The 26,804-nt window shown below is 45.5% G+C and overlaps 1 pseudogene across 1 annotated transcript in view; it reads right to left on the bottom strand.

Moving 5' to 3' along the window:
• Nucleotides 1-913: 913 nt before the first annotated feature.
• The window catches only part of LOC146838990 (uncharacterized), a 204,432-nt pseudogene continuing 178,541 nt past the window's right edge, over nt 914-26,804 (bottom strand). The window contains exons 3-4 of the transcript XR_014960738.1: nt 23,803-23,894; nt 914-6,438 (exon numbers count right to left, since the gene is read on the bottom strand). The product of XR_014960738.1 is annotated as an uncharacterized LOC146838990 (transcript). The remainder of the gene's footprint in view (nt 6,439-23,802; nt 23,895-26,804) is intronic.

Genomic DNA, 26,804 nt, shown 5'->3' with positions numbered 1-26,804 from the left:
CTTAACACCGACTTTAAACTATTAAGTAAAGTCCTGGCACTCAGACTACTTCCATATATGACCCACTTGGTCCATCTCGATCAGAACGGGTTCATCCCCTCCCGCAATACTTCATACAACCTATGCAGATTATATTTAGTGCTTTTCCATTCAGATGCGCGGACTCTTGCCCAAGCTGCCTTTCTCTCAGTGGACCTGGAAAAGGATTTTGATACAGTGAGTTGGGACTACTTGTTTGAGGTCATGCAGAAAGTGGGGCTGGAGTGGGTTGGTTGAAGTGGGTTAAGCTGTTATATACTCTCCCCACTGCACCAGTTAAGACTGGCAGGGCTATATACCCGCAGTACAGGATATCACGTGGCACCCACCAAAGATGCCCTCTATCCCCACTCCTGCTCGGGCTGGCAGTTGATACGTTGGCCGCGCTCTTTAGCTGGGGTGGGGAAAGCCTGGTATTGTCGTGGAGTGGCAGAACATATGGAATTTGCCTATATGCAGACGATCTGTTGATCTACCTGGGGACGCGGTGAGGGGGGGAGGGAACCCCCTTTAGGATTTTGACTTTGGGTCGCTCTCGGGCCTCTGGGATAATCGACCCAAGACATATCTATTTGCGATGGCCGGACCATCACCTAGGCCGCAGGAGCTCCCAGAGGTTCAAAAAGTTGTTTTTCTTTACTTGAATTCACAAGAACTTCCACACCAAACTTGCCAGGGTGGATGGAACTCCTGCTCCATAGATCTGCTATTCTCTTTCTAGCATTTAATAGCAACTAAAGCAAGGCTTGAAAAATCACAAAAATGTTACTAGACTTGCAGATCTAGTAACTTGAATAATCTACTCGACCTAACTGTAATGTACTTGACCCAAGAACTGGTCCCAAATTGTGTGATCCTAGACAAACATTTCACCTTTTAGCGCTGCCTTTTTCTTTATTATCACATAAGTAAGCACCTTCAAATATGCAAGTTCACTATTTCTGCTGTACAAAAAAACTCGACTAACCGTGTGCTCCATGTATAACAAGAAGTGAGCCCACATATATACCTCACTTTTCATAAATATATTACTAAAGTATGATGTGGTAGTGAAGTCAGTTACAGATAGCATATTTTCTATTGAAATGGCCACAAACTTTCCCACTAACATGCATTTTTACAGATGAAAATATATAGGGCATAAACAATGTTTGGAAATATATTTAAAATGTGCACATCACCAAGTTAAGTTGTTTTGATCTTATGAAAATCTTTTTTTCATCACAGAACTACAAAAATGTGTCTTCATAACTAGTGACATATATTTGAAATGTTTGAACAGTTCACTTATTAGCTATTCAGCCTGAAATTTTACAGCCTTTAATTCCACATGCTTTGTACAGCGCGAATGTCACACAGTTCACTTTACAAAATCTTCTAACTTGAGTTACAGAAAGAAAAGTAAATGTAAGAAGACAAACTGACTGTTGGCCCCTGTCTCTGAAAGCGAAGCAAATGTGACAAGATTTAAAGGCATTTTTATTGCTCATTCACTTTGTGAGCAAGCAGAACACCTGTTGTCAGCTTGACAAAGGTTGAGTAGGCCCTAAAAATAGCTCATCTTGCCATAGTGAGTGGGCAAGCAGAGTTTTTGAGCCCTGTAAAGGTTTAATTTCCAAGGTCTGAAATTGACCTTGTCCCAGTCTACTGGATGTGGACCTAGTGTCCTATCCTGTATCTCACACCAGCTTTATAAACATATCGGCTAGCATATGTTTTAAAGATTATCAGAGGCCAAAAAATAAACAAGTTTTATAGTTATTTGGTCTTCCTATTCACAAAAACGAATACAATCATTTTCATATCCCTAGAAGGATTATCCTGAGCAAATGTCCAAATATACAATGTCCACAAATATGCTTTTGTAGGTAAACTCATGCTCGGTATTGTAAGATATGAACAACTTATTGTTTTAAATATGAAACCGAAATATGTGATTGCATTAAAACAGGTGGATTTTTAGTTTAGGAAATATAGGGATTTCTGGTCCCTTTAATATATGTGGCAAAAACAATTTTTAGAAACACACTGGATTTGGTAAGTAGGATGCTTGTCAGTGCTATACATCACAGACGAAACACGTTTTGGCTACAGTAACGATTTTTAGATGCATTACAAAACTGAGAATAAGATTGGCTAAAATATCGCCTTAGATGTGTTGCAAGATTGAAAATTAAGAGATGACTATACCCAAAACAGCATATTTGTGTACATTGTGTATTGGACATTTGCTCAGGACAATACTTCTTTATCTTGTGGGGACTTTTGTCTTTGTTTTCGAAATATTTCATGGCCGTTTTCTTATCCTTAGAGCATCTGAACTGAACATTGTAACTTATAAATACAATTTTGCGCAGAAGTCGACCCGGTCACCTTTCTATTGCATTTTCGTTTCCCTATTCTTTGTGTCGAATGTTTTGGTTTGCTAAAAATACAAAATGACTAAGCCTCACTTTAGAAATTGTATATAATTGTATACATTTTTAGATATAGTCCCCTGAATTTAAAAGTATTAGAGCGCATATGCTCACAAAATTAGGACACTTTAACACAATTCCATGCACAGATTTGAGCAGAATAAACTGTGACCAGTGCGCCAATTATATACACTAAGTGACAACAAAGATTCTCAAAATAATTCAGTGAACTTTCTACTCGGAATCTCAGAAGAGTTCGTCAGGTAACAAAGACTTACATAAGTACGGACTACTTACTTACCCATATCTTGGCCCAGTCCAGGAAGGCTTTTAGTTTCATTATAGCCAATTATACATTTCAAGTTAAGCTTCCATAGGACTATGGGATTATTATTACCCAGAGGAACCCACAGAATTCTGTTTTACAAGTTACATACGACAATAGCTCAAGCAGGTCCTACTCAGTAACACCAGTGGATTGGCGCCATAGATTGCCTTTGCTAGAATTTTAGCACTGTATGATCTTACAGGGGCTTTGAAGAATAGTCTTCCATACTATTAAAAAAGCTTGAAACTCTAAGTTAGTCCGGGACATAGGTAAATGTCATGCACTGCAAAGGATTAACCCAGAGAGCTGCAGCACACATTCTACTGCTATCACTTTTCTACACAGTTCTCTGCCCACTATAACAGAACCAGTAATGATGCATAAAAAGACCAAACACCACAATCAGCTCTAAAGAATGTCCAGCCTGTGCGTGTTAAACTGTTTTGAGTGTGTTGGGTTTATATGTTTTATTAATAATCTCTCAAATTAGCTGAAAATACCCTTGTTAGTCCAAGCATTGTTCATGGTGTTGATTTTACAGGTAGCATGGTCAGGTGTGCTTGGATTTCATTTGTTACAACTCTCTCATAGAATAAAAACCAACAATGTGTATTTACTTTTACTCCACGTTGTGCTAGTCTCCCAATGGTTTTCCTGATATTTCATATTTTTCCTAGCTATAGGGAAATAAACAATAGCAGAGAATAGACACTTTTGTATTTTTCAAATATAGGTGTTTTTCTTCTTTCCTGCTAGTTCAGTCTTCTATGCCCTGCTTTTTATCAGCTGGTATTTGAATGTCCCGCATTATTGTCATTATATCAGTTTCTATAATTCCTTCATCTCACAATAACTGCACTTTTTGCATCAGTGTACATTCACAGATGGGGCAGTATTATTTTTGATGCACTTAAATTATTACCAAATTCACTGCAGCTCTATGTTTATTTCTATGTGTGTTCAGTGGTGGTGGTGTGCTCGCTGATGTTTTTTCAGGTTTGAAGATTGACTGAAGCTCTTCACACATTCACTACAATGATATGGCTTTTCTCCTGTGTGTGTTCGCTGATGTTTATGTAGGTCTGATAAGCGACAAAATCTCTTCACACAATCACTGCACTGGAATGATTTTTCCCCAGTGTGTGTTCGCTGATGGATCCGGAGATCTGAGGAAGCAGTAAAACTACTTCCACATTCACTGCAATGGTATGGTTGTTCCCCAGTGTGTGTTCGCTGATGAATCCTTAATGTTGAAGATTCACTAAAACTACTTCCACATTCACTGCACTTGAATGGTTTTTCACCTGTGTGTGTTTGCGGATGCCGTTTTAGGCGTGATAAACATATAAAACTCTTCCCACATTCACTGCACTTGAATGGTTCTTCCCCTGTGTGTGTTCGCTGATGAATCCTTAATGTTGAAGAGTCACTAACTACTTGCACATTCACTGCACTTGAACGGTTTTTCCCGTGTGTGTTCTCTGATGCTCTTTTAATCCTGATATAAAGATCTTCCCACATTCACTGCACTTGAATGATTTTTCCCCTGTGTGTCTTCTCTGATGCTCTTTTAATCCTGATATAAAGATCTTCCCACATTCACTGCACTTGAATGGATTTTCCCCTGTGTGTGTTCTATGATGCTTTTTTAGGTCTGATAAGCGACTAAAGCTCTTCAGACATTCACTGCAATGGTATTATTTTTCCTCAGTGTGTGTTCGTTGATGGCACTTGAATGCTGATGCATCACTAAAACGACTTCCACATTCACTGCAATGATGTGGTTTTTCCCCTGTGTGTGTTCTCTGATGCTGTTTTAGGTTTGTTAATTGACTAAAGCTCTTCAGACATTCACTGCAATGGTATGGTTTTTCTCCAGTGTGTGTTCTCTGATGCTGTTTTAGGTGTGATAATCGACTAAAGCTCTTCAGACATTCACTGCAATGGTATGGTTTTTCCCCGGTGTGTGTTCTCTGATGGAGTTTTAGGCCTGATGAGCTTTTAAAGCTCTTCACACATTCACTGCACTTGAATGGTTTTTCCCCTGCGTGGCTTCGCAGATGATTCCTTAATGTTGTCAAATCCCTAAAGCTACTTCCACAGTTACTGCAATGGTATGGTTTTTCCCCTGTGTGTATTCGCTGATGAATAAGTAATGCTGAAGAGTAACTAAAACTGCTTCCACATTCACTGCACTTGAATGGTTTTTCCCCTGTGTGTGTTCGTAGATGATTCCTTAATGTTGCAGATTCCCTAAAACTACTTCCACATTCACTGCAATGATATGGTTTTTCCCCTGTGTGTGTTCCCTGATGCCGTTTTAGGTGTGAATATTGACTAAAACTCTTCCCACAGTCATTGCACTTGAATGGTTTTTCCCCTGTGTGTGTTCGTAGATGATTCCTTAATGTTGTCAAAAGCCTAAAGCTACTGCCACAGTCACTGCAAGGGTATGGTTTTTCCCCTGTGTGTATTCGCTGATGAATAAGTAATGCTGAAGAGTAACTAAAAGTACTTTCACATTCACTACACTTGAATGGTTTTTCCCCTGTGTGTGTTCTCTGGTGCTGTTTTAGGCCTGATAAGCTTATAAAGCTCTTCTCACATTCATTGTACTTGAATGGTTTTTCTCCAGTGTGTTTTCGCAGATGTTTCCTTAATGTTGCAGATTCCCTAAAACTACTTCCACATTCACTGCAATGATATGGTTTTTCCCCTGTGTGTGTTCCCTGATGGCGTTTTAGGCTTGGTAAATATAAAAAGCCCTTCCCACATTCACTGCACTTGAATGGCTTTTCCCCTGTGTGTGTTCGCTGATGACTCCTGAGTTTAGATGATTCCGTAAAACTACTTCCACATTCACTGCAAGTGTATGTTTTTTCTTTCTTGGTTAGTGTCTCTGAGTCGGGTATATATTTTTCTACATCTCTTGACTGTGCTTCCTGAAGGGCCAACATGACCGATAAAGCACTTGTGTTATTCTCACACATCCTGTATGTGTGTGGTATTTTGCACACTTGCTTTCTGATTAAACACTAAAGTACAAAGATCACCAAATACTCGCCACTCTCATAACGTGTGTAAGGCTTCTTTGTCGGTGGTTGTGTCATTAGACTGGATAATGGTTCTGCAAGCTTGCGGGTAAAGATCCATTGTCCTTCAGCTCGGTGCACACTGGGACAGTACTTATACAGCAGAACACCAATTTCTTTTAACTTTTAGTTGTCTGGCTGCACTCCATTGTGCTTTTTGCCGGTTGCTTTGGAATGGTCTGAAAGAGTTTACAATACACCTCTAGCACTGAATGGTGGTCTGATAACAGTTTATGAAGCAGAGCGCTGCTGTAACCATCTCATGATCAGAGCTGCTATTGCACATGTTTACACAAGAAGTGGTTGATCAGTGTTGTCTTAATTTTCTAGAGGTCATTTCTTCATCTTGAGGCACGGAGGTGCACAGCTGAGACTCGTAGACCCACCGAATTGCCCTTGATGGTACTTCCAAGATCTGTCTGTTTATGTTCAGGTTCGGCTGTCTCTGACGGCACTTATGTTTTCCTGAATACTGGCACTCAATATTTCGGACATAGCTTTTGCAGATTTACAGTATTATCTTCATTATTCTAAAACATTTTGTACAATCAAGGATTGTTTTCTGTTGGATGTAAAGAGATTTAAATTACTTAAATGAAAAAAAAGGAATGTGCATACACAATTTTTAATTGATTGTAAAACCATCTCATTTATTACTATTGTTGAAACTTATGAAGGCATATTTAACCATACACAGATATTTACATAAAAGTTCCTTTGAACATGAAACATCTTATTTATTCCAGCTAAGGTGTTCGTGAGTAACTTAGAAAAAAAAAGCATGCTCGCGTTGCACTCATACACTAGTTACAGCTTTAGGTAGATGCATAAGGTGTAGGTTTTGTCAAAACAAGAACAGTTCTTGGAGTAAGAGATGGATCAGGAAGACAGTAGGGTAGACATCAGGATGTTGTGCCATACATCAAATATTATTGTTCATGGAGCTGCCTGGTTTCATTCACTACTAACTCTTTTTTCAGGAGGATTCCCTTCGCTGTTGTCTCAAGGCCTGATCGTGAGAGCATTTTGTGTGCTGATTGTATTTGGGGCCCTTGTGGCATAAAGGGGCTTTATCTGGGCCTTGTAGGCCCTGCATCATGTATTGACCCCCACAGCCCCCCTCCAATCTAAAATGGCGGTGCCTCTAAGACTCTAGGAATCTAGATATCAACATAGGATTCAGCATGCCCTTCTTATGGACATGAAAAAAGGACTATCATGTTCTATAGCTTCTAAGTGTTTCCAAGGTGGCGGCCATCTTAGAATGATGTTGTTTACTAATTCTGCTTAGATTTCCAGACTGGCTCGGTCTATCACATTTCCAATAGCATCTCTACTCACCTCTCAGCCCCTCATCCTAGGCCACTCTTCCTTCATCCCTCCTATCCCTCTAATCCGGTTTCCATCTTCCTAGTTGCATAATATAGTTTGACCTAATGTATTTCAACTTCCCTTTTTTTATATTCGCAGCTGGGCCCTCCCTTCAGGATTTGCTGATTTCCACCTAGTAATCTTATGCATATAACACTGGGAAGCCCAAAACAGAAAGAGTACCCTCTTCTCTCTGGACATCTTCTGTCATGATGCTGCTGTTTAATGGGCTGTCTTTGTAGAACGGAGTCATGGAACTTTTCTCCAGCCACCCCAAGGTTTTCCCCATCCGTTCCTTTCTTTATCTGACCATACCCCCTTTCCCCTCTCCTCCCCTCAGCTTCCCCCCACATGTGAGCATTTAGTACCCGGGTCCCTCCCCTTATTCAACTATAGAAATGTGGTGCCCTTAGCCATGGATTCTTTTTCTCGAAGATCACTAGACTCCAAACTAGTTCCAGATAGCAGTACTTCCTACACTATCATATACTCCCCATAACTATCTAAAAGCGTGTTCAAGAACTTCAAGCACAGACTTATCAAATTTCACCCAGAAACCCTTATTTCCACCCACTATGTCTGCACGAATAAAGGAACTACCATAAGTGACCTTATCTTTTGCACTAAAAGACCAGCACAATGAAGTAATGCCCTTTGCTCTCTGCTTCGGATCACTGCATCCACTAAAGCCCCCCACGGTCTCAGACTCTCTGTAACTCCCTCTATCGTTTGCCGAGCAGAGGCAACCATCTCCCTTTATAATAATGGGATTATCCTCATCCAAGCATCTGAATGCAACTTAGAATCCCTTGATGAAATTTTCTTCACTCATGAAACTCTCTGTGACAAAGTTTCCTCCCTGACCAAAGCTCATCCTAGCCCTTTAGTCATCCCACAGGTACCTCGTTCTGTATCTTCCCCTCTCCCCACTACTTGTATTGCTCCACCCCTTTCCTCTCCTCCCTATCCACCTTCATCAGATTACCCAACATCATTCATTCACCATTACCCTTGCCGCTTGATTCAACCGACAGTTGTCGTCATAATAGTCTGAGCCCTCTCTACAACCCTAGAGCAGCGACCACAGAAATACACTGACTCGATACTAACACCTTCACCTCATGTCTGCCCCTTACCTCTGGACACTCCCCCGCTGTCACCACTGATACAGCTGTGACACCCATTTGACCAAACCATGACACTTGCTATCTCGGAACCCCCTAACTTGACCAGTAACATGGCACCTATCTCCTCATCAACCAGTTTATGAGTCCCACACCCCCACTCCTCAATCATAACTCCATCTCTATTACCCCTCCCCTGGTTCTCCCACCACAGCTGCTCCCTAACACCATACACCAGAGCACCCTCTATCTTGGCCCCCTGACCCACATCACAAGCTCCTGTTCCCACATTACTATTGACTCAAAACTCACCGATATCTCTCAGGAGCTTCATCAACTTAAGCCTGAGGTTCAAAGCCTAATATCCCTCACCTCTGATCTCGCTAATTGTTGGTGTCCCACTAGGCCGATGGGTAAGAATAGACACTCCCTTTAGCAATCCAATAACAATCAAGTTACATGGATGTCATCCTCCACATCCAATGGGATCTAAGAAAACGCAACGTCTCCTCATTTGACCTGGAAGACAATTCCCTACCACAACGCCTCCACCTGACTCATCAGGATGAAAGATACTCTATCGGACAACAATATTTATTCCCTCCTCCTTCAGTCGAATCCACATAGAGATCCTAGGCCCAATCCCAGAGCAGTTAACAATTCCAACTTCAAGCAAATTCCGATCACGCAGGCTGCCTCCGCTGTCTCCATACCCCACCTGAAATGTACGCTACTCAATTGCAGATCGGCATCTAAACACGCGGTGGATATTGCTGACCTTATCCTTACTCATGATCTTGACCTGATAGTCCTGACTGAAACTTGGCTAAATGACTCCTCCACACCAACGTTCGACATTCTAGTACCACCCAGCTACGACACCTTCAGATTAGATAGACCCAACCGACCTGGTGGAGGTAACACCCTGTACTCACTACAATAATCTCTCTGTGAAGTAAGCACAAAATGTTACTCTCATCTCGTGTGACTATCTAGGCATCTATATCCTGAGTAAAGATAGGCCTCGATACAAACTGCATACGTTTTACCACCCTCCAGGAGATAACCTCCCATCCATTGAACAAATTATGGAAATCATCACAACCAACTCTGGTGTATACTGTGCCCAATTTTCCCTCGGTGACTTCAACCTCTCCTGGAATGACCCAAATGACCATTCGGTGATTAGCCTAAAAACCTTCCTAGCTGACCTAAACCTGATCCAAATCTGCAAAAGTCCAACCCGCAACCTGGAAGCGACCTTGGAACTAATTATCTCTAAAGATAATTCCAATCCACGTGAATCTATCATTCCATGTGACTGGACAAAAGACCACTGCATAACTTTGCTCATCACTGAATCGCTGTCCTCAAAAAAGGTTCAAATAATAAAAACAGACACTAGAAAAGGAACCTTCGAAGCATAAACCTGAATGAACTGACATCTATCAACAATTACATCCTACCCGCTCCCGAGGACATGTCAGATATCCAGGACCTTACTGATCATTGCACTAATTCAATAACAATTATTCTAGACTCTATGGCACCCCTACAATTAAAAAGAGTATCCACCAAAGACTCCGAGCCTTGGTACAATGGTAGTCTAAATGTTGAAAGATGCAACTTAAGATTGGCTGAATGGTCATGGACATTCTCCTCCTCGCTCAAACACCTCCAGCACCTGAGATCTGTAAGAATCATTTACATAGCTCAAAAGCAAACGTCTTTAGGAAACAGCTAAACAATGCCAAGAATCGACTTAAAACACTGCTTGAACTCGTTAAATTGCAATCTAACAGGAAACCCAACTTGTTTTCTAGGTCTAATCTGCAGCCTAACTGCGAAGAACTTGCCACCTTCTTCCTGGGAAAGACGGAAAAGATTGAAAGTGACTTAAAGACTGCATTGGATCACCTCCCGGTGCTTTCACACGTCAGCCCCCACCCACCTGCGTGGGGGCTGGCGTGGGCTCCTTTCACATCCCACAAAAATAATGCATTTTGGTGTTCATCCAAAACCTTTGATGAAACTACCAAACTAAAAATCCTGTCAACACTTAAACCTTCGAACCACTTCAGCGATCCGCTTCCTTCGAAACTCGTCATTGAGATTAAAACCTCTCTTCTCCCACTCTGGACCAAAATAGTAAACGATCCATTAAGTCAAGGCACTATACCAGACTGCCTCAAGTCTGGACAGATAACCTCCATTCTTAAAAAACCCCACAGCAGACCACACTGATCTACATAACTTCCGCCCTATCTCTGGCATCCTGATTCTTTCAAAGCTCCTCTAGAAATGTGTCCATACCCAGGTATGCAATCACATAGAGCAATTCCAACTCTTAAACCAATTTCAATCCGGATTTCTTCAGGGATGCTGCACGGAATCAGCCCTGACTCACATAATTGACGACGTGTTACAAATGATTGATCGAAATGAATCCTGCCTTTTAATCGTTCTTGACCTCTCATCAGCATTTGATACGGTCAAACATGACAGCCTCCTTGACTAACTAGAAAGCAAGATGGGGCTTTCTGGTCCCATCCTAGACTGATTCCCCTCCTTCCTCCACAATAGATCTCAAAGAATAAAGATTCATCATTGAAAAATACCACAATGAAGGGAGCGCCGTATTCAGTAATCAGCCAATTTGGCTGAATTTATTAGGAACTTCTGTTGATGAACTGCTACAAGCTTGTCCATCAGTATTGATGAACTGCCATAATCGTTGTGGAAACACTATCCTAAAGTGACGTGCAATAAATTGTGGATCTGTTGATTCAAGGAAATCTGCCTTTTTGATTGAATCAGTTGGGAACAAATTTGCATTTGCAAATACTGATTACTGAATACGGCGCTCCCTTCATTGTGGCATTTTTCATTCTCGGTGGTCCTGCAGTGGTGGGCTACAGAAGGTTGAGCGTGATTGATTGGATTAATAACATTGAATTGATATAGCTATAATCCTGTCCTGTGCACACCAGTTGGAAGCCCTCATGCTAGGGATTATTATTGATAAAGATTCATCATTCCCTGTCCAACTCCTCACCTGTCTCATTAGGGGTTCACCAGGGTTCCTTGCTCGCACCCACTAGCTTTAACCTGTTCGTGAAGCCGTTAACCGGAATTTTGAAATCATTAAACATCAATTTTCACACGTACGCCAATGACACCCAACTTCACCTGAAAATCTCCTCCTTTGAAGATATTTGGTCTCTCAATGCAACCACCTTAAGCTAAATACTGTCAAAAGCGAATTCCTTTAATTGCACCCTCCAAACAATCACAAAACAATGAATGAAACATTTAAACAGCCCACAATAGCATGCCGCACGTCATCGATTCCACTAAATCACTGGGAATAATGCTGAACATGCAGGAGCACATAAGTTTAGCCACCAGAGGAGCTTACTTCCAAATGGGCATCTTAAGGAAAATCAAACCCTTCCTTCCCCTCGATGACTTCAAGTCAGTTGCTCAAGCCCTAGTGATTTCCAGGCTGGACTATGGAAATGTAACCCTTTGCAGCCTTCCTAGATCAAAGTTGTCCCCCCTTTGGGCCTCCCTTAACTAAGCTGCAAGGTTTATTACTGAATCTAAATGCAATAACCACATCACACCTTATTTGAAATCACTAAACGTTCCCTTACGAGTCAAGAATTCATTTCACACAAAGCCATACACTCCAACACCCAAGGTACACTGCACAAAACCTGGAGCTGCCAGGTGGCTCTAGAACTTGGCTCTAGAACTTCAAGAAGTACCACGTCTTTACTGTTAAAACCGCAGAAATTCAAGAACAAAACTTACAATTGAGCCTTCTCAGGCATTGCCCCGAGAATCTGGAATTCCCTACAGACTGAAATCCGAGTTATCTCTTCACCTGCATCTTTCACAAAATAAGTGAAAGTGCTACTGATGAACAAATTCTTGCTTTAGCTCTCTTGATACTGTTGTTGCGATGGTTATTATTGTTTATTATTGCCTGTCTTACCAGTGTCTCCGCGGGCAGCTCCTCCATTGGAGGGAAGGCGCATCGTCCCACTTAAATGCCCCCAGAAAAGCTCCAGAAACTAAAAATAAAATGATAATGAAGATAATTCATTACCATTTAATTTTTTGTCAATCCGTCCTAACTCAGGAAGGGGCGGGCCTGCTGATTGGCAGCAGTGGTGGGCTGCCTGTGCCCTAGTTCATAATGCCCATGTCTCTCTCGCCGGCCGTCTTCCGATGGGCAGCCTAAAATACGCACTATAAACCACTCAACTCAGCCATCTTAGACAGATGGGTAGAGAGCCTGCACATGCCTTTACTGTCCTCGGGAGCCCCAAGACAAACCGCTCCCTCCAATCCTGGAGCTTTTCTCATGCTGAGTGCAGTGCCTGGATAGGTTAGCTGGGGCCTGGATGTGACGGTGGAAAAGAAGAGGACCGGAGCGAGGAGGACCTGTCTGTGCAAGCAGTTGTTTTTTCAAAAATGTACTTCATGTACTAATGTTTTGTATTTATTTTACCTGCCACGCCAATCGGTATACTTGCCAGACACCACTAGTTTCTCTCACCCTAATCGTTTATGTAGCGCCATTTTAGACTAATAGGAGTTGTTCCCCCTGCTTGGATACTGCTACTTCCTGTATTGTTACTATGATTGTTATTATTGTTTATTATTGTCGGCCTTGCCTCTTTCTCTCACCCTGATAATTTGTAAAGCACTCTGATACCCTCTCGATTCATGTTCGCGCTATGTAAAACTTTAAATAAAGAAATTATCCTGTAGAGCAGCAGTTTATTGATTTTATTTACTTTGTGGTTTTACTTTTCTCAAATGTTTTTTAGCTATTTTTAGTATGCCAGTTTTGAAGCTGGGCTAGTCTGTTGTTTAGTTGTCCCACCTCTAACATTAGTGCTTGAGATAGCACACCAGCCTGGCTGCCTACGAGTTAAAAGCTGTCGTGCGTCTGTGCAGCGAGTGCACGGATGGTGCCCGAAAGCCTGTTAGCATCCTTTTACTCCTGAACCATGCCCAGCACCGAAACAATCTCTTAAAAACATCTCTTAAGTCAAATGGTTCTGTCTATGCCTCCTACACCTCGGCTGCCCTCCACGCTTTCATCCATAAAGGTAGGACCTGTTCTTACATTTATTCGCCTGCACCTCACTTGTATAGCCCTGCTGTCAACATTCCTTTTCCAGCCCAAAGCCTGTGAACAAGATTTTCCAACCATGTATTTCCCATGACTTTCCATAGGTCTCTACTCCTACTCACGCTTTGCAACATCACCTGTACCAACCACCGTGGCCACATTTAATGGAACACTACTGAGGTGCGCTCATTGTTTACATAAGATGGAGAATGCACCAGAACAGCGCACACTGCACATCACACAAGGATAAAGTGCCTTCTGCGACTCTCACACATGCCCGCAAGTACACAGTCCCTACACAGCTTTTACAAAGGCCCACATGCTTAGCACTGCTTTTCAAATACACACAAAATGCCATAGTCACAGCTCAACAATGTAAAATAAAATTAATTATCGGTGTGAAACCCACCAACATATGATACAAAGCTTGCTGCTGGCCACAAGGGTCTTTACTGTCTCAGCTGCTCTTTCCTACAGCAGCGCAGCTTAATGGCACCAAAGTGTTCTTCGTTTGAAAAAGGTGCTATGCATGTGGTATTTGTACAGCACGAACCTAACCAAAAAACAACAGAGCTCCCTATCGGGTCCAAGGCAGGGACAGAGTCAACAAGTGATAGGGGAGGCAGCTGGATAGTGGATTGTTACTGAATTGTGACCGAAGAGTCTGAAACTAGCAGCATGTGTGCCGATTCCTCAGCAGCTTCTCCTCTAGGACAGGTAGAGCGGGTGCAGCCCAGATCAGACAGAAATAAAACATTTATAGCTCAGAAGTATTTTGAGATAAAGAACTGGGTAGTAGGACGCTGGCTTGCAATAGCACAGCACTGAGCACCCCACTTCAGACAATCTTTAATGATTGTTTGAAGAACAGGGCAACAGGAAGGTGTGTTAAATGCCGACCATTAACCTTTCACCAGCTGCACACCGGGACTGCATTGGCTAGATGGAACGGTGTGCTCCCGCAACCACTCAAGTCATGCATGCGGGCGCTAAAACATGTTAGCGAAGGGTTACTTGAACCCTCGATTCCAATTCACACAAATTAACCACTCACATTCCAGTTATCTCTCCCCCCACCGTATCCAGCGCATGTTTCCTGATTCAACACCAGAGTGCCCGCTCTGTAAACTGGCTGATGCCGGCTTATAATATATGGTGTGGGAGTGCCCACCACTACAGGTGTCATGGCTCGAGGTTGCAGCCACCATAGCGGAATTCGCAGACCATACACGGTCACCTACTCCTGAATCCTGCCTGCTAGGCCTTCGCCCTAAAGCAACAGGGGCAAACACTTACACCGGTTCATAGACCTTGCATACGTACTTTTCAAGCGCCAAATACAAATGTTTTGGAAAGCCGCTTCTGTGCCAGACACTAAGAGGTGGCTGCATACGCTCCTGCACTGTGCACAAGCATAGGCCAACACACTACACATGCTACTCACTAGAGGAGTGGGGAAGAGTGAATGGGGGGTAACTGGGATATGTATATCCTTAACATAGAAGCCAAGCACGACATTTGACCACCATGAAGGAACTATGTCTGGGACCTCATGAATGCATAACTTCTGTACAATTGTACCCAAGTATGATGTATCGCAGCTATCGTCCTTTCTGGAAAAGAACGGCCTACTTCACCCCAGCCAGTCGGGCTTTCGCCCTAACCACAGCGCGGAAACAGCTCTGTTAGAAGTGGTGGACTCTATCCGGCGGAGTCAGGAGGCAGACGAGAAGGCTTTGCTGATCTTGTTAGATCTGTTGGCAGCCTTCGATACGGTGTCGCATCAGATGCTCCTGACCCGGCTTCATGCGATGGTCATCAGGGGTTTGACTTGGAAATGGCTGGCATCTTTTCTAGAGGGGAGGGGGCAGGAGGTCTGGTGCCACCCTTTCTCAGCTTCCTCGCGCTCACTGAAGGTGGGGGTCCCACAGGGTTCGGCTCTGAGCCCGACCCGGTTTAATATTTACCTCACTCCTTTAGTCGAGGTGGCCAATTCACTGGGGGACAAAATCGTGTCCTATGTAGAAGACACACAGCTGTTGTTTACATGGAAGACTAGCGAGCCTTGTCTGGGTATGTTAATCAGTTCTTGCCTCTCAGCTGTCTTCAGTTGGCTGGCCTCTTGTTAGGTTTGAAAAACCCCATTCTTATCATATACTTATTTCGTGCCATAGTAGGTTAGCAGTGTGTGGCTAAATGACATCCCTTGTGTATTTACGTTATGCAACACACTGAGTTATCCTTGCAATGCGAATGCTCCAGTTAGCGAGTGTGACTCCATTTTGTATTTCGCAATCCCTATTAGGCTATGTTTGAACTAGGCCCAGTTATTCATTTTGCTTGCCTCAGCCAAAGACTGTATTTAGTTATCATGTTCTCTTCTAGTCAAGGTTGCTTTCTGACTTACTATTGAGGAGGCCATTCCGCCCTCGCATACCGATCCATGTGTGTAGCTCTGCTCCCACGATAGGAGACGCTGAGACCCGGCACGGCAACCTTGAATCAGTGATAGTGTGTACCCATCTAGCAGGTGGTAGCTCATCCTTCTGTGATTCCTTTGTTTGCGTTCGGCCTAAGTCGGTAACTTTCCATTGTGGGCGTGGTTGGGGGTTCCTGGAGGAATGATTACCTGTTGCAGGCTCTTGGGGGGCCAGTCCCTCGGCAGACATCTTAGGGTGAAGGTCAGATTGGACTCCTCTGCAGAGTATTGCTAATAAACGCCTGTTTGTATTCTCTACTGTCTGACCGACTCTTCATTACTTGTGAAGGCACAGTAGGTGGTTCTCAGTAACCCGGGTGGACCCTAAGAGCCACTTCCTTCACTCTAACCAGCTGAAATGTAATGCTGGTAAGACAGAGATACTCTCTTTTTTGGTAAAGCGGCGGAGACTCCTTTCCAGATGTTCTGGCCAGTGGACGCTCCTGTCCCCTCAGCGAACAGCCTGGTGATGAAAAATCTGGGGTTTAAATTGGACAACCAGTTGCTATTTCGCGCTCAAATGAATGCATTAGTAGGCACCTGTTTTGCTCTATGGAAATGTTCTTCTTTCTGGCCTAAGCTGCCAGATAACAGGTGATTCAAGCTCTGATTATATCTAGGCTGGATTATGGGAATGGACTTTATCTTGGCATGCCTAGCTTTTTGATGGACAGGCTTCGGCTTGTCCAGAATGCAGCAGCCCGTACCATCTTTGAGCTCCCTCGAAATGCGCATGTGTCCCACCTTCCGAGGAGCCTGCACTGGCTCCCTGTAAGGAAAATAATAATTTTCATAACTTTGCTCGTCACACAGAAACCCCTTTACGGGGAAGGACCAGGTTACCTTAAACGTAGGATTTCCGTCTACACTCCTCGTGGAAATCTTCGCTCCGCGGATCTGTTGTTGGCCAATGTCCCCTCTTGTAAAAAGTCCAGGCCATGAGGCAAGTCTTTCTCTTTTCTGGGGCCCTTCCACTGGAACAAAATGCCTCTTCATCTGAGATACATTAAATCCACTCCCTTGCTCTGGAAAGAAATGAAAACATGGCTTTTCTCTTGCCCTTAAGCTTTTTTCCTTCCATGCTACTACCGTTTCAGCTTCAGCGCCAGGACACTCTTTGGAGTAACAGTGTGCTCTACAAGTATCCCCACATAGACATAGACATATATCCTCCTGTTCATGCGATCTCTGTTCCCCTGTGTACGGTGAGGCCAGGAGCCGCGCCGGCAGATAGCATGGATTAGACATCATGTTGATGAGGGGGCGTTGCCTCCTGGAGTCAGCAAAGATGGCCGCGTAAAGTGAGAGTTCCGCCAGGGCGGCGCTAATGGCCCGCGATATCTGCATTTAATCCTGGGTTTGCAGTACCGCAACAGTTGGTGGTGACGCGGGACACCAAGCGCTCTTGTTTGGTGTCGGAAACGAGGAGCTACGCCCTGTATAGACGCAGCAAGATGATGGCGCGTTGGTGCGTCTGACTAACGAGAAGGCCTCCGGAGCGGCTGGGTGGTGCGCGTGTGGGCCGCCTCCGGACGTCGGACCATCCTGGACCGTGAGACTGTGAAGCTGCAGTGTATGGCCTGGGGGTGCCCACGCCTGGCCCTCGAGATCCTGAGCCACGCCGCCAGGCCCGCCCAGCAGGATCTGAGGAGCCGGGCTGTGTCGGGGGAGAATGGCTTTGCTGGTGTGGCTGCGGGCCGCTCCCTGCGGCCCGTTGCTTTGGCCCTGAGTGGGTGGGCTGGCTGTGGACCCCCCCACATGGATAGTGCATATTTTCGCTCCTGAGGGCCGCGCGGGTGCTGGCCCTCTTCCTGCGCCCGTGGCTGGGTAAGCCAGGCGCTGACTATGCATCATTGATCTGCCACACCCTGGGCCTACGCAGCAACGAGGGATCCTGCTCAGCGTTGCCTCCCCCACCCCCGGGGTGTTTAATGGTGCTGGGTGGCTTCAGGAGACAGCGGAATGGAGGCCAACCGATCTGAGCTGGTGAACTTTGTGGAATCAGGCCTGAATGGGTGGGGAGGGGAGAATGTGCCCCCCCCTCTTGTGGGTCGTTAAACTCCTGCTGCTGGAGAAAGTGTGAAGCGAGGGCCATGTGGGAGATGGTGAGTGGGGCGCTGCCGGTGGGCCTCCTGTCTCTCCACTTTTGACTGTGGTTCCAGCCGTGGTGGACTGTGGCCAGCTGCGCGGTGATTCCTATTGATATGTTAATTTGCAATCAAGGACTGGGTGCCCTTTCTCTCAGCTACTCCATCGGGGCACTCCGGGGCCGCCCAAGAAAGCTGGATTTGCAGTGGTTGCGGGCCCACCAGTGTACAATTCCCTGGGACTGAAAAGGGATCGCGCCGACAACACCTGATAAAGGCTGCCTGAGCGCGATGCAGTTCCTGATCTGGTGGCAGATGGGCTACGTTGGGCCACATAAAACCCCTGTTTTCTAGAGTGTCGCTGACCAGAGGGGAGGCAGGGGACCCAGCCTCCCGAACTCCACCGGCGCTCGGTTTGGGCGCCTATTAACACCTGAGTGGGCAGCTACTGTAGATGTGATACCCTGCTGGAGTGCCTATGGCTGTGCTACAATGAAAATTGAGTGTCCACTGGGTGTTTATCATTTACCGTCATTACTGTGGCCCCGCCAGGTGCAGGATGAAGCCTAAAGGGGCAATCCAACAAACTGGATACATATACGGTCCCGAAACAATCACCCAAGGAGGAAGGGGCTATTGGGGGCCAGGAGGATCCATCAGAACCATCTTTAAGCTCTATAATGGCGGCCATTCAAGTTCTTGAAACGACGCTGGAAAAAATATGGATAAAGTTTCAATTGAAATGAACTTGATTCGTTCTGATATGACTAAGACTTCGGAGAGGGTCACAGTGGCGGCGACAAACATAACATAACTACAGTCTACCACACACAAGTTGGAAGAGCGGGTTCAGCAATTGGTTCATCAACACAGACTGGTGGCCCAGAGGCTGGAGGACCAGGAAGGTAGGGCCCAGAAGAACAACATCCGGGTGGTTGGGGTCCCAGAGGTGGCAGAAGGCCCTAGCATGGACCTTTTTTTGGAGGACCCAATATTGAATCATCTCAAACCCAAATGACTTTCTACCTTCTTTACTGTGGAACGGACCCACAGAGCCCCGGTTCCTCTGTCGAAACCGGGGGCTCCCCCCAGGACAATCATTGCAAGTATCCTGAATTATAGGGACCGGGATGCTATCCTGAAGGCTCCATGGTGACCTCGCTTATGAGAATACAACCGTTAGATTTTTCACAGACTTTACTTTGAAGATGCAGCAGGAGCACCGTACCTTTGATGGAGTGAAGCGTGCCCTAAGGGAGAGGGGCATAAAGTACATGATGTTCTTTCCGGCGAAACTCAAAGACTTTCACAATGGTAGGTCCTGGTTTTTCACAGCCCCATAGGATGTGCAAGCATGGTTGGACGAGGGGCGATCACAGCGGAATAGTCAGCGTAGAGAAGACGGCTGGAGAGACACCCGGGATCATCTATCCGGATCTTCCAGTGGACCCGAGGGGCTGGATCGATGAGAGCAACAATCTCGCTGGTCACGATCGCTGAGCCTAGAGGCCTCGGAGACTCTTGGAAAATGATATCCATGCAACAGACTTGGGGTCTGGAAACTTGCAGCTGAACCACGTAACGTATTAAGCTATGTTAAGTAAATGGGTCTTTGCACTCCACATGGGGTGGCTCCGTGAACTGTGGTAATGTTTTGCAACTGAACTTATTAGGACTTGGGCTAGGCAGCGGCCTTGCGGGGATTCAGGGTGGCGACCCCAGGCAGCCCCTTCACTTTATGAGTGTTTTTTGGGCAACAGGCGCTCTGCTAGTTTGGGATGTGGGTAGTTTTTGGACTACAAAGCAGGGTGGCAGGGAGGGGGAGTGTAGTTCTGGGGGTTTTGTTCTATATAGTTTTGTTTTGTATGCTTCAGAATATCACTATCATCCGAAGTGACCTGGGTCTTAGGATAGAGAGATCTATGTTGATGCATAGGAGGTGGGGGAGGCAGAATGGGGGAGGACTGAAGGTAGGTGGATTTTTGCTAAATGCTCTTAGCGGATGGCCTCACAACATACTCAGAAACTAAAAGTGTTATCATGGAATGTCAATGGTCTGGGGGACAAAATTAAGAGGACCATGGTGCTGCAGTATCTCCATCTACACTCCCCGAATATGGTGCTCCTGCAGGAGACGCACCAGAAGGGACACAATTACCTAGCGTTTATGCTTGTAACACATTGCTGGGTTCACAACTGGTTCCAGGGGGACGGCGATACTGCTCAAGAATTCGGTGCCCCTAGTAGTATCTGGCACATGGTTTGACCCTTTGGGACGATATATTGCACTGTCTGGAATGTGGGAGGGACATAACCTTAATGTATGCTCAGTGTACATCTCTCTGAGAATGCAAGAGGTGACCTTCCCAGACCTCAGCAAATTACTACTGGACATGCCAGTGGGTATTCTCATTCTAGGAGGGGACATGAATGAGAAGATGATGCCTGAATTAGACCGGGATGCAAGCTTCTCTAAGGCTGGGGGGCTGCGGCCATTAACAGATTTCACAACTGCGCTGGGGCTGGTGGATCTGTGGAGGTTACATAATCCCACTACTAAACAATACACATATTTCTGCGGCGCATGGAAGCGGGTCTCGTTTGGATTACATCTTCACAAATACCATATGTGTTGGACTCTTTCGAGCGAGCTGTCACAGGGCTTGGGGAATATCTGACCATTCCTCGGTTGAGGTGTTTCTGCAGGGCCCGGTTAGGGATTGGACTTTACCGCCACGCTTAGACCCATATTTACTTAAAGATCAGGAGTTTAGGGAACAATTCGAGGAACGTACTGAGCAATACTTCACGGAAAACCTGAGTTCTCTGCAGTCCGACTGTATACTGTGGGAGGCTTATAAGGCGGTGGCCAGGGACTTTGTGCAAGCGACTACTGGGGCTAGACGCAAAGAAAAGAGGGCGCAATGAGACAGTCTGGAACAGGACATTACGGCTCTTGAATCGGTGGTAGGAACTGAGCTGGGGGGCACTAATGGACGTTCACACACACTTAGAATCAAACAAAAGGAGCTCAGAGACCTAGAAGAAAATACAGCCCGCATGCACGCTATAGCGACGCAAAGACGCATATATGACCTAGGCAATAAGGCAAATAAACTCACTGCATGGTTGGAGAAAAGGGATAGATGTAGTAAATGGGTTTCTGAGATATGGAACTCGAACGGTACGGTGAAAGGGACAGGCGCAGCGATAGCTGAGGCATTCGCCCATTATTATGAAGGGATGTATCAGACTCCGACGGATAGGGGTGTGGACGATTGCACGGAATTTCTACAGGATATAGTTTTACCAGTGCTCAGTGTAGAGGACCGCGAGGCAATAGATGCAGACTTCTCTATAGAAGAAATCGAGGGGGCCATACGGGACCTTCAGTCTGGTAAAGCAGCCGGCCCAAAAGGTTTCCCAGCAGAACTGTACAAGTGCGTGGCAGGACGTCTTGCACCCTATATGCTTCGTATGTTCCAAGAGTCGAAGGTGGAAGGTCAACTGCCACCTGTCCTGAGGATGGTTGCTATTGTCGTAATCCCTAAGAAAGGCAAACTGCATGATTGCTGTAGCTCCTATCAACCTATTTCACTCCTTAACTTTGAAACTAAGGTTTTGGCTAAAGCGCTCGCAAACAGGCTATCTCCTGTGATACAGTTGTTGATTCATCCAGACCAGTCCAGATTCATGCCTCATAGAAACACCAAACTGAATCTTCGTCGTTTAAACGGGGTAATGTATATGGTGTGGCAGCGACCAGACGAACAGGCGGCACACCCTATCATTAGATGACCATATGACTTTCAATAGTATCGAGTGGCCATACTTGTTTGCAGTAATTGGCAAACTTGGATTTGGCCCGGGCTTCCGCAGCTGGATTGAACTGCTTCATGCAACCCCGCTGGCGCGAGTCAGGGTTAATGAAACAGTTTACAGAGTCTGCACAGGGTTACGCAACAGGGCTGCCAACTCTCTCCGGTCCTTTTTGCGCTCACACTTGAACCGGCGGTACTAGACGTCCGTAAATATTACTGGGCAGCTCAGCTTGTTAATATTAACAGGTGGGTCTTCTCGCCGACTGAGGAACCTGCCTACCGGGTTGACCGCTTAGCGATGGGAGCAGGCAGCTATTTGGCCGCTCTTTTCAGGGGGATGAGGGGTACCCCGTCTCTCCCGACACATACTCAGACATTTGTTACGGTGTGGCAGAAGGCGACCAAAATGATAGGTTGAGTGGCCAGACTTACTGAACAAACGCCACTGTGGGAGGTCAACTTTCTAAGAGAGGTGAGGCATCTGAGGGGTTTCCATAGGTGGAGTAATATAGGCATTGATCTCCTTGGGGACGTTTTGATAAAAGGGAAAATTATAACATTTGACGATCTTTAGACAGAGTTTTGAATGGGTAAGACCGAACACTTCCGAATACTTACAGTTGCGACATGCACTTCACTGCCACCTGAAAGAAGGGGAATCCATCCCGAAGTATATGCCATTCGAAGGCAGGCTCCTCCTTGATCCAATGATTGACAAGGCAATGTCCCTCATCAACAGAAAACTACTAAATAACACACTTGACTGTATGGGGCCCCTGCGGGCAGCATGGGAATCAGACGTGGGTCTCCTTGAGGATGATGACTACAGACCCCCAGAGAGAGAGGGGTACAAGCAAGATTTAGCATACTCCACAGGTCTTATGCATCGAGGACTGTACAGTATCATATGGCCACAGCACCTCAAAACAGTGTATTATGTGTATTAGGGGCTGTGGTGAGACAGGTATTTTTTTCCATATATTTTGGGCATGCCCCAGAATTCAGGCTTTCTGGTGTGGCCAGAGTGATGACATTGGTAGTGGGGGAGCAGGTCCCACTTGATGGGAGATGGCATATCGTGGAGGTGACAGGAGTATGGCCCGAATGGGCTACGACGTGGCTTGCCCTAGCGGGGGTGGTGGTGAAACACAACATTGCCCGGGCATGGGGCTCCAGTTCAGTTCCAACGGTGGAATCCTGGGAAAATTATTTAGACTGGTGCCAACGGGCTGAGCAGGCAGTATATCAGACCAAGGGGTCCCCACGCAAATAGGAAAAGATATGGGGGGCCTGGGTGGGTTACAGAACCGGACAATCCCAGGTTCCTAACAGGTCGCAGATATGCTCAATATTACTCTTAACTGATTGTGCCTTATGCTAGACGAATGGTGGGGAGGGTTAGAGGGAGGATTGAACTGTAGTAATATTTTTTATTTTGTATTTCTATACGCCAAACTCGTTCTATGCATACTGTAATGTTTTATGAAGCATTTGTTTTTTGTTAATAAAAAGAATCTTTAAAAAAAAAAAAGACATCATGTTGACCTACCATTATGTGATCCCTGCAGCCTTCCCCTTACACCTACTTCCTTATAATTTATAGTTTTATTGATGCACTGCCTGCTATTAGGATTGGCATGTTTCGTAGTCCTCACCGTCCTCCTCGCCTTGTGATCACCCTTTACCTTAGTAGATCTTGCTCTGAAACTGTAAATGGCAATGCTGCCCAACCATGATGTGTTCTACATATGTCACATTTATTATGTCATTGATGCTCCCTGCAACCTGTATCCCTCAATGAGTTTCCTCTTGTTGGTGTTTTAATAGAATAAAAAATAAAAAAACTTTCACCAGCTGCAATAAAATATTTAGAAGATAATGAGATGCAAACATACCTCCATCCTGCACATCCTGGGAGTAGACTGCTGGAATATGATCAATGGAAAATGAGACAGGTTTGGAGGTGAGCAAAACACTGAAACATTACCTGAAAGAGCAAATTCAAAAAAGAGAGTTAGGAGAAAATAGATGGATATTAGAATGGCAATAGGGACAAGCAAGAGAAGGAAAAAAACTCAACATTCTTTGGATAAACACAGGCCCTGAGAAACTTTACAGAGCAAAAACATTTTAACGTTTGTAAAACACTGAAAAAAACACCACAATTTAGAGCCCATAGAAACTGAACACAGAAAAGCCTATGCATCTTGTTTTTAATGCCTATTATCAGAGAAGAGGACTCCCTACATGCACGGGAGGATTAACTAAGAGATCTAGTGTGTCATGGCGGTGCACCAGGGTCAGTTTTCCATAGTGATGCATTCCAATGGGCTCTGGGAAGTGCAGTCATTTTGTAACTGTGTTTAACTTGGATGCTGATAAAGCAAGGGATGAAATGCATAATACACAAGACTTTCTGAATCTTTACACTTAGGAAAATCTACATTCTGAGCATGATACAACACATAATGGGAAGTGCGCACTTGGATGAGAAGAAACAGATGGCAAACAAGAAACGAAGTGGAGAAGAGCAAAAGGAAGAGAAAGAAGCTCATTGGACATGGCATGAGGACGGGATGTCCCCTTACACCCATATTCTTCCTGATAGCCCCAGAGCCCCTCACACTCACCCTATACTGTTCAGTAGACATTGGGGGAACTGAAACCAAAGCCGGCAACCTGGAAATGATGCTGTAAACGGACAACAAACTCCTCAGTTTAGCCTCTCCAGAACGTTCACTGCCATCACGGATGTCCACCATATCAGACTTTGCAGCGTTTTCCAAGTCCAACATGAACTGGACCAAAAGTTGGGAAACAGAGACAAGTTACATTAATGCCGCAACAGGGCATAAAATTGTCAAATTCTCCAGCGGCTTGCCTCCTAGGCGTATTTCCTAATTCTAAAGCCAATATGATTTCTCCAGGACTGGCAGATATAGCCCTGGCTCTTGCACAATGCGAGATAAGCCTCTTTTGGAACTTCTCAGGGTACCCACACTCCAAGAGTGGGGAAATTAACTAATCAAATGGGCCACATGCAAGGGAACAATACTAAAAGATGAAGAACAGAAGGGGCTGGGGAGTCCAGACCACACACAGGAATGGGATTTGATTCTTCAAAACTGTTCCCATATAGATGATACAGGTGATTACTTCTGCTGTTGGACGATGACTCCTCTGAGGAGGAATAGATCGTCACACACCAGGCGATCCAGATGTAGCAGCTAGGTCCTTCCTGAGGGGGCCCTCAAAACCTTTTAAACTCTCAGGGAGCAATTCGACCTCTCCAAATTCCAGCATTCCCAGCAGTTCAAATGTGACCTGAAGACCTCTGAAGTCAATCAAATATCATCTCGGACACCACTACTAACTCCTACTAAGACAAATGGGGCAAATATAGTAAGCTTATCAGTGGTCTATACACTACACTAATTGAAGATCCTTTTCCTGGTGGCTGCAATCCAAACGGGCTTTGCGCCAGCCATGAATATCCTTCAGCATCCTGCCCCTCTGGAGAGGGATCAGCCCTTGCTGGTGGCTGGCTACCTGCCACCAATCACTGTGTCCTGCTGCTGGACCCACCATGAGTGGAGAAGGGGGCCGCAAACATGGTCAGAAGCCATTGAACAGACATTGAGGAGGAGCAGTCATACCATGGCGACTCCCCCTGTGGCGGCTGGGGACAGAAGGATTGAACTCAGCTATCTCCCCCACTGCTGCTGGCTCCCCTGAGAGAGGAGAAGGGGCTGAGAATACCTGCCAAGACCCCAGTGGACCGTTAGGGTGGCAGTCACCCACTGACACTTCCGTTGGGGCCGCAAGGGTTAGATAGGCACCTCTCTCATTTATTGCCTCCTCTATATGCGAGGCGGTCTTGCCCTCACACCAATTCTGATCTACTGTGGGAGTCTCAAAGGGAAGAGGACCAAACAGACGATGACCCTGGATAACGACGGCCTACTCCTTGCTGACAGACACAGAGGTGAGAAGTAGGGGAGTGGGATTGATCTGGCCCTGCACTGCAACAGTGGCAACAAATTGCCCTGGGGCAGAGACCAAGGATGTGTGAAAGCCCAAGGCAGAAAATACTCATGCTGGGAATTGGATTGCCAACATGGTGAAGGAGAAGGCTGCAGGGGGCCAGGGACAAATAGATAAATACACCAAACCAGTGGCACGTGGTGGGTCGGCAGAGGGAGGAGCACAGGGCCTCCCCTACTGTCACAGGAAGAGACAGTTTCCCCAGCAGCAGTACTCCAAGTGATCAACGACAACCACAAAGAGTTGACAGACAAAATGTATGGGGTAGGGGTCTCGCTCCTCTGTCAATACTTGCGCAACTTATCCTCACGAGCTATGGAGGCAGAGGGGTGCATTTCCTCCCTGAAAGATGTGGCAGGCGCCACTACAAGAGCATAAAAGACTGAATGAGCCGACGACACTCCTCGAACACTGCATGGAAGATGCAGAAGGCCGATCATGCAGAAATAATCTGTGGCTGGTGGAACTGCCAAAGGGCATAGAAGGACAACAAGCCGGGGAGAGACATCCCCGTGCTTTAATCTAGAGAGGGCTCACTCGGCGCAGGCCCCACGACTGCCTCCATCATCATCTGGAGGAAAGAACCCTTTTTGGAAGGTCACCCCCACACCTTTTGCTCCAGATGCTGTTGGTTAGGACTCTGAAAGTGGACTGGAGCAGGCTGAAATTGCTATATGTGAATTGGCATCCCCAATTGGCAAGGACTTTAACCCCCTTATAAGTCCCTAGTACATGGTATCAATGGTACCCAGGGTAAGGGTGTTAAAGGGGTCACAAGGGACTGAAGCACTATTTAGGCCACCCTGAGTAGCCCAAGTAAATTACTAACAAGAGGCCTGCCATTGCAGACTGC

This window comes from Triturus cristatus, chromosome 4_2, assembly GCF_964204655.1.
Source record: "Triturus cristatus chromosome 4_2, aTriCri1.1, whole genome shotgun sequence".
NCBI lineage: Eukaryota > Metazoa > Chordata > Amphibia > Caudata > Salamandridae > Triturus > Triturus cristatus.
This window is presented reverse-complemented; position numbering and strand designations above follow the sequence as displayed.